Here is a 10,150-nt window from a genome sequence, read left to right as displayed (position 1 = left end):
TATATATTTACATGATTAAATATAATATGTTCACCGGATCCAATCACCTCCTGAAAACTATTCCTCATTTTCCAATCTTATTCCTAAACAACAATCCTATACAATTCCATCCATACGTTAAAAACCGTGGTATACACCAAGCTCTCTCCTGGAAAAACCAAGTCACCGACATTTTCCGTCGTAACTTTATCACCCTAAAGCGTTTAAATTACTTTCGTCACCTACTTCCTTTTGAAACCCGTAGGCTTCTGGTTACTTCCTTAATATTCCTCCACTATCATTTTTGCTGTGTGGTTTATGGGGGTGTCTCTGGGGGCCCTTAATGCTAAATTAAAACGGTCAAATAATTACTTTGTACGATTCATCTTTGGGGTCCTCAGGGACGCCTCTGTAACCCGATTTTATGAAGAGTTGAAATGGCTTTATCTCTCCTTCCTTCGTAAATATTTCCTTCCTTCCTTTCTATATCAAGTTATCCAATCCCGCCGACCATCATACATCTCTGATATCCTTCAATTTAAATCCTCAGTGCATTCCCGCAATACCCGCTCACGGCCTTCAGACTTTCATGTAACTGCCCATCGCACCGCAACCTTTGGTAGATCTTTCCTCATCCGTTCCTCTTCTCTATGGAATTCTATTCCCTCCTTTATTCGTAATTCTAATACCCTTCCAATCTTCAAATCCCGTCTCCTCGACTACCTTCTGTCTACCCAATTCCGGAAGAATAACAATTGAAAGTTTCAAATAATGTTTATATATTTTCTCTATTTAATGTTTTCACTTGTAAATACATATATTAGCAGACATTTTATATTTTCCTTTATTATTTTTAGTTTAATTGTATTTGATTTTTTATCTCTTTTTTTGTCATCTTAAGTTTTATGATCTGACATATGGTTTTATTTTATTTGTTCTATTCTTATTTATATATTCTGTTAATTATTGTTGATCATTTTTATCTTTTCAAATCCATTATTTTATTATATTTTATAATTTCATTTTGTATTTTACTCTAAGGCTCTAAAGCCTGATTTTGACGCCTGTGTATTATTCTAAGGGATCAATCCCAGAATAAATAAAGAATATTATTATATATATATTTACTTTTCAATGATATTTACAGTATTCTTGTAAAGAATGAACTTTTTCCTTACAGAAAAGAACGCCCAATTTTTTGTTTACCTGAAAGAACTCAAAAATGATTTTTTTATCCCTTCAGGAATAGCAGCCAGTTTTTTATCTCCCCTTGCCACAGTCATCAATTTTGACTCTTAACTGTATATAGTTTTTCTCCTCTTGGGCTCTTGGTCCATGAAGAAAACACCCCAATTGATGTTGCATGCCTCAATTATAACATGTGTTCGATGTTCACTGTTTCGAATCCATTCTATTTGGTAGAATATTTTAAATCTCGGTGGAAATAAATGTTCTGTGTTTAACCGATGAGTAGCTGAATCGTAGTACACAAAACTCAATTTCACAATTGTACCAACGGCCAATACACCGTATATAATATCTCAATTTCACTTAATTGTTAGAAACTTTAAGAAAATTGGGTCCCTCAAGGTCAATGATTCCTACTTTTATGAATGGCAATACTCCTATTTCATTCACGAAGCTTATTTTAAATTTTTATTTTTCTTGTTGGCATTTTAACAGAAGTCTCTCTTTGAACTAGTGTTAAAATTATAAATGTTACTCTGTAACATACGTTACCAATTGTTTCGAGTTTTTGTCAAGACAAATTATAGTTTTGTATATTAGTTATAAGTCTTATTGTTAATGTAATTTGGAAGTTACAATAAACATTAATGGCAGCTAGATCTTATCTTCTTCATAATAGTTTCAAATACATAACTGTTATAAAAGATATAATTTATTTCTTTAACTACCCAACACCAAGATTTGTACAAGTGGAATACACTTAGTATAAAGTAATGACGAATAGATAGTTGACTGTGAATTATATTCATGAGCACTCAGTGGAAAACACAAATAAGTAAAAACTTATCTATTAGTGACAACGCCAGAATTTTAGGTCTTCGACAAGGCTAAGAACAAAAACATGATAACAACCATAATCATTAAATGGAATTTAAAAAAAAAAAAGGAAGAAGAAAAAAAATTAACATAAGAAAATAATAGATAATATAGGTACATAAGTAGTTTTTAAGAAAAAGCATTGTGTAACAATTTAAGAACATATAACTGTATATAGTAAAATAGTGTATTTTACTATATACAGTTTCAATGTTTTTATTTTTTCCTGAAAAATATTAATATTTAAATTAAGAATGAAAAAATAATTTATATTATTGAAATTCAGTCTGCTGGTGTACCTCCTTATTGTCAGTGAATAATGATCCTTCCATCATATCCCAAACCCTCCATTCTCACATCACCACCCTTGAAGAATGGTGCCAAAACTGGAGGATTAAAATAAATTCCAATAAATCCCACCAAATCACATTTACCCTTCGTCGTAAACCTTCGTCTTGCCCCACAGTATCTTTTAATAATACCCCACTTATTCCGGTTGAGCAGATCCGTTACTTAGGACTAAATCTGGACAAACGACTGACATGGAATTCTCATACAAGACTAAAAAGACAGGAAACTGCTCGTCGATTCCGACTATTACAACATTTACTAGACAAACGATCCAGACTTCTAATCCATTACAAAAGACTGATCTACATGACTATTATAAGGCATATCTGGACATACGGAATTGAGCTATGGGGCTCTACTAAGCCATCTAATTCCTCTCGAATCCAATCCTTACAGTCCAAAATCCTTCGTAAAATCCTTAATACTCCTTACTTTGTAACAAATCAAATCATCCATCAGGACCTCAATGTCCCCTATGTTGCCGATTTGGCCAGAACCAGATACCAATCATTCCATAATAATCTTCCCAACCACCCAAACCAACTCGTTTCTAACCTGGCTTCTCCTTCACTACCTAATAATAATCCTAGGCGTCTTAAAAGAAGATGGCCTCGAGATCTTCTCCTTTAGAAGTGTTTTTGGAGTTCTAATAATGGGTAGATTCTCCACATGTTTGTATCATGTCATAATATCACTTACTGCAAATTTACTTGATGTGTATATATGAATACAGTTGTAAATAACAATAAATAAATTATTCAAAAAAATATATATTATTGAAATTATTAATAGTACTACATTATTAAAAATCTATTATTTTTTCATTCTTAATTTTAATATTTTTCCTGTATTTTACTATGTACAGTTTCAATGTTCTTATAATGTTACACAATGCTTTTTCTTAAAAACTACTTATGTACCTATATTGTCTATTATCTTCTTGTGTTTATTTTTTTTTTTTTTTTGGATTTATATTTAATAATAATGGTTGTTATCATGTTTTTATTCTTAGCCTTGACGAAGATTTTCACTTCTATTTTCTCTGTATTTTATTATATACAATTTCAATATTCTTTTAATATTACACCATGGATTTTCTTCTATAATACTTATTTACTTATATTATCTGTTACCTTCTTATGTGTCTAGTTGTTCGGTATTTCCATTTATTAATTATGGATATCTTGATTTTTTGCTTAGTTCTGAAATTGTGGCCGCAACATTGGGACTAATGAATAAGCTTTACATATTTTTATTCTTTATTGACCACACCCCCAATCAACTTCTCCACATATATCTAATATAAAGTTGGTTAGAAAGGTGTACACACACACTACGTATGGTCTTTCTTGTAAGCCAAAAGGCCCTTTTAAAAACATTGGAATAATTGTAGCAGATGAATCCAGTGAAGTTACTGTCTCTACAACTGTTGAGTGTATACCTTTTGACAGTGAACTGTCCAGCTTATCAAATGTTAGTGGCTACTGCACGAGAAAACATTGTTCTTAAACAATACATGGTTGTGTTTTGATTATTTCAATATTGATTCTAATTAAAGTTGTTAACCTCATCACAAGTAATGATAATTGGTGGTATCTTATACAACTTTTTTTTTCAACTGAAGGACAAGAGATATTAGTTGATTAAGAGATTAGAAGAAGATGGAATACATAACGTACTAACACCATGCTCGTGCTTAACTTCGTAACACTATAGAAAACTATCACCACATAAACGAATATTAAAGAAATATGTAAAGAGTATATCGCGATAGTAGCACTAAATAAATTATTATAAAAAGTGCATCAAAAACAAGAAGACACTGCTGTCTAAAAGCAGTGAAAAGAAGTAAAAAGGAATAGAAATATCTCGGACCATCTTATCAGACAAAACAATTCATTTGTATAATAAGTGATAAGTTATTTTATTGTGCCAACGTCTCAGTCTTGAGTCCAGCAAAACTATTATTATAATTGGATTCTTTTCCAAAGGCTTGTTGTGTGTTTACCAGTTACCAATTAATAGTTTTGTATTTAAAAAATATTGTATCCATTAATGACATTATATAATAAGATGTGGTATTGGGTAATATAATAGTATATAAACTATATCAAATAACAAAGTATTTATTTACATTGATATGATTTAAATTATAATATGATTGAAATGATCCCGACAAATGGTTTGCCATAAAATATCGATTATTACATTATTACCTAATATATATCTGGATGAGTGCTGAGTTGGTTGATTTGGGTGGTGCGTGTAGTGTGAGTGTCATCTTGTTCATAAGGGATGGCGCCCAGGTCTCAACCGTTCTCAAGACTTCGTCTAGCCGTGGAGTTCCATTTCTGAAGAGCCCTTCTCAGGACTTCTTATCTCTCCCGTTTTGTTTGTGCTACTTCTCCTACTTCTGAGTCTTCAATCCTTTATTCCTGGTCTCGTTGGCCTGCCCCTTTTCTTCCACGTCCCTTTAGAGGCGTTACCCTTTTCGAATCTAATTCCTCATTGGCCATAGGTGACAAAACGCCACCTAGGTGAGCGTCTCCCCTTGGTCCGAGAGGGGATGGGAAAGTTCTATGAAGAGTTTCTACCTGCTTAATTGGCTTCTGTCCTTCTGCATATAGCAAGACATGTGTGTAAAGCTACAACAAGACCGAGTGCGGTACACAAACACAGGTGCCTCTGTGTGTGTTGACAGGGGTATCCAAGGGAACAGGTACCCTCGCAGATGTGGCTAAATCATATAACGATATTTACCGTATTGTTGTTGTCGGAATGTTAAAACCTCGATACATAGCAATCCGGTATTAATATTTTCCAGCGGCATCATTCTAGACGATACCATCCGCTCAGAAGAGAATTTTAAGCTGCTTAAAAAGTATTAAAAGGATGGCAGAAAGCAGTTTTCCTCAGTACAGCGAGTATCGTTAGAAAGTTTTTAAATACAGTCGGCTAGGTGAATATTTCTTCCAATAGGAAAGAAACTGTGAATTCCTAAAATAATAATATGTAAAATAAATTGCAAAGTATCTATCTTTAAATTTAATCGGGATGCCAGGATAATCGCTGATGGCAACTATCCAAAATTAAGTTAATTAATTTGCTATGTATGCTATGGAGATTTACTTAGGATGCCAGGATAATCGCTGACGGCAATTATCGAAAATAAGTTAATTAATTGATTATAAATTGAGTCCTAAAAAACTATTATTATAATTGGATTCCTTTCCAAAGGCTGTTTGTGTGTTTATCAGTTTACCAATTAAATATCTTTATATTTATAAAATGTTGTTACCATTAATTATATAGTATAATAAAGAGTGGTATATTGGGTTATATAGTAGTATATAAAGTACATAAAGAAACTAAATATTTATTTACAATTTGTTATTATGATAAAATGATTCAGATAAAGGTTGCCATAAAATATAGATTATTACATTATTACTTACTTACTAATTTTATACTTATAGCTGCTGATGCCGTGGGATTTAGTGCCGTAGGTGTCGTCTTTTTCATAAGGGATGTCCAGGTCTCGTGGGCCTTCTCACGACTTCGTATGGTCGAAGTGCATCTTCTAAGCCTGCCTCTTGACTGTGGTCCTCACCCGTCTAAGCCTTCCTGTTGAGTGTTCCCATCTGCTCCTGCAATGCCTCTTTTTCTGGCCTTCTTACCCTACTCTTTTTCTCCCATTTCCCTTTTCAGGGCGTTACCTTATTTTGGAATCTCTTCTCTCATTGGTCATCAATGACCGAAGACTCCCGGTGCAGGCGTCCCCCTCCTCAGGGCCGAGGATGTGTAAAAAAAAATTTGACATGTCCAGAAAGGGCCTGCACCTGGTTAATTTGATTCTGGTCCCTCGTCACAACCTGTCATTTTATGTTTTGACACTTAAAGGTTAGCCAATCTAATTTTCTCAGGGGCCTCTGGTAATGTAACAAACTTAATACAGATGATTTCAGATCCGGATACGCTAAAAGCTTCGCAGAAGGATACCCTGACCAGGTATAGGGGCAGATGTCGAAACACCTTAATAATACCCAGGATTGACAAAATGTCAATACATAACAAATTAATTAATTAGGATTGAGTCCTACCAATGATAATAATTGGAATCTTTTCCAGAGGCTTATTTTGTGTCTTCGGTCTTCTTACTTCAGTCTCATCGTCATCAATGTCCTTTTTTCCTGGTCTAGTTGTCCTGCCCCCTTTTTCTCCCATCTTCCCTTGGGGGCGTTACTTTTTTTATATCTAATTCCTCATTGGGCATAGGTGACAGAAAGCCCCCTAGGTTGGCGTCCCCCATAGGCCCGAGAGGGGGTGAGAAGTTTTGACAAATCTAGGAAGGGTTTGTACCTGCTTAATTGGCTTCTGATCCTTCGGCAAATACTGTGGTATACTAAGGTGTTAAAAGCTCTAACAGGTGTGTGTTTGTATATACACAGGGGCACCGTGAAAGGTCCCTTGAAAGATATCCTTCCTTGGCCAGGTATCAGAACATATGGCAAAAAACCTTAATAATATTGATAATTTTTAATATTTTAATACATAAGAAAATATATCATGAAAAAGTAAGAAAGAAAACGATTTAATATATATAGTGTTAAGCTTGAAAATATCAAATATAACTTTATATTTTAGTTTGATAACTGTTTTATTTTATTTACATATGTTCAAGATTTTTATTACATCCTTTTTTTCTAACGTTTTTTTTTGTTTCAGTTTTTGTATATATGCGCTAGTTAGATTTTCATATTATTGTATATTCTTTAACATTTTTCATAGTTAGTTATAATATTTTTCGTATTATTATTTTTTTTTTATTCCAACACAGCTGTATTTTTCGTTTGCACCGAAAGAAAGTGTAAAATTCAGGCCAAAACGTTAGCATGATAAAATATCAATAATCTCAGTGTTTTTCGTTTCAGACTGAACCCCACGACCATCTTCTAAAAAAACGTAAAATTAAATAACTTAATGGTAAAAAATTAACGTTTCGCAGACATTAACAACATTAATCAACTAGTGAGCTTTATCATGTTTTACTGACACTACCAAAAATTTAATATTCCTAATCAGGTACGATTTAAATGTATCTGCATGAATTTTTAAGAAACAAACAAATTTGCATACAAAATTAAATGTAGTAGCCACCATTTTTATTACAGTTAAATATATTTATAAATAAATATATATAATTAAACAACTAACCTCAAAACTTTGAAGATCTACGAAGAACATGGAGACGGCCGAGATCTGTGAAACAAATAAATAATAAAAGAAAATTAGTTAATATATCACAATTATAAATATATTGTTAAGAGACAGAGTACATTACTTTAAGGAGTCCAAACACGTACTGAAAAAAAAAGAGGTAACAGGATAATAGACCCAAAAAATATATACATAAAAAAATACTAAGTATTGTGTGTCATATGAATAACACATTATCACTATTATTATTATATCTTTTGGATGATATTCTTTCTCACTCATATTTGTTTTCATAATATTGCTATGTATTGAAGAAGTAATTAAGGGCAATTAAATAAATATTCTGAATATTAACAAAGGGTTGGCCCTTCTCTGGGGCCCCTAGCGGTGGCAATAATCGTCAAGGGACCACCCCTCTAGATAAATATTGCTGAGTGCCTCAGGAAGTACCTAGGTGGCCTTATCGAACAAATAACAGATTCGGGAGGTAGGCAACTAGCCCTTCCTGAGAAAACTTTGGGCGGAACTAAATCAAGAAATAAGTTATTTTTAATCCTAACCAAGGTAAGGTAAGTACCCAACCAAGGTATACGACGGCATCAAGAGTGGACATAAAAAGAAGCGAAAAAAGATGAAAGAATTCTCAACTGATGAAGAAATTTAGAACTCTTTCCACTTCTCAAAAATACGACCAGTCAATGAAATGGCTGGAAAGAAAGAAGAAGGGAGGAAGAAGATCCAGCAATGAGAAAACGAAATGGGATTATTCTGCCGAGAGAGTTCTGAAGTCTGAGGTCGAAAGAGGAAGGGACAACTGCAGAGTAGCCAACGAAGATAAGACATCCCGGCTATTAAATGTAATATGTAACCCAAATACATCGGGTTGCTACATTACACAGCATACTGATCAATCCGTGATCGGACATATATAAATTACATATTTTTACATGATATAATAAAATAGAAAGAAAGCATTTTTGTTTTCCTTCTCCCACAGTTTTCCTTTACAAAATTTCAGTCTACACACTAAATAAAAATGTTTCAATTTATTCCTTTTTTCTTTTCTTTGAATGGAGTCAAAACTGGAGGATAAAAATAAATTCCAGCAAATCACATTTACCCTTTGTCGTAAGCACATGAATTCCTGCCTCAAATTATCCTTTAGTTAAACTCTACTTATTCATGTCGAACAGATCCGTTACCTTGGACCACATCTGGAAATAGAACTGACTTAGAATCCAGAAAGAAGAAGAAAAGAAACTGCTCAGACTATTACAATTTCTAAGCAAACAGTCTAAACTTCCAATTCATCATAAATATTTATATGGCTGTAATAAGGCCTATCTGGACGGATTTGAACTTTGGTGCTCCACTAAACCATCGAACCATCTCGTATCTAATCCTTAATGCTCCTTCCTTTCCATGTTCCATATGTTTGATTAGGCAAGAACCAGATGACGATGCGTCCATGATAAACTTCTTCACCACCCAAACCCACTTGTTTAAAACCTGGCTGCTCCTTCATTACCTGATAATCTTCCAAAAGGAAATCTTTCTTCTAGAGATGTTATTGGAGTTCTATTAACAGGTAGATTCTCCTCATATCATAGTATAATTAACATCAAATTTACTTGTAGTAAATTTTAAATACAGTTTAATATTTGTATAAATATCAATAATTAAATTTAAAAATATATACTTTATGATCAGGATTGAGTTAAAATTAACACACTTACGATTGATGGCAGTGAAATAAAATAAAAGCATTTACAAACAGAAACAGAAAGAAGATATTGATTAAAATCCAGTTTGAATTAGCAATCAATTAATGGAATGCTCTTTCAACGCTCCAATCCGAAAGGAAATGATGTTAACAAATGTTCCCTTTACTCTGGGATAGTATTCCCAGCAAACAACCCATTTAATTAGTGCTCACATGTGCCTAGTTTGAATTGAAGTTTGAATGATTATTCCGTATAAAAGTTAGTTTTCATACACTAACGAGGTCCACTTTAATTTTGATATTATTGAACTGAAAATGATTAGCAATGAACCACACTCTTCTCTGAGCGATAACACCATTATTTTATTTATTCCCAGATCGGCCTGGTGGGCTTTACATGGTTAATATAACAGATACATGTTTTTTTTTTTAACAATTGATTATGGCAGGTATAGACTCTTGTAAAAGACACTCCTAATACAATATCAAACGTTATAAACGAAAAATAATTAAGATAAAATAAATAAATAAAAATAATAATACTTAAAAAGAGAGAAAAAGAAAAGTTAATAACAAAAAAATAATACTGGCTCATTACCAGTGATGCGGTGAAAGGGATGCGCTGGGATCTCTTGAGCTCTACTCTATCCCCCACGTGTGAGCATAGAGTGGGCTCAGGGATCCTCAGGTCAATTGTGTAAATATTGTATATATTATTTTATCATTATGTCATTTTATTTATTTATTTTTCATACAGATAGTTTGATTATGTTCATCTTGTCTATTCTTTTGTTTGTATATATTTTAAGAGTTTTT

Source organism: Halyomorpha halys, unplaced genomic scaffold (genome assembly GCF_000696795.3).
Source record: "Halyomorpha halys isolate HHAL.00 unplaced genomic scaffold, Hhal_1.1 Scaffold109.1, whole genome shotgun sequence".
NCBI lineage: Eukaryota > Metazoa > Arthropoda > Insecta > Hemiptera > Pentatomidae > Halyomorpha > Halyomorpha halys.
The sequence above is the reverse complement of the archived record's forward strand: the minus strand, read 5'-3'. Positions refer to the sequence as shown.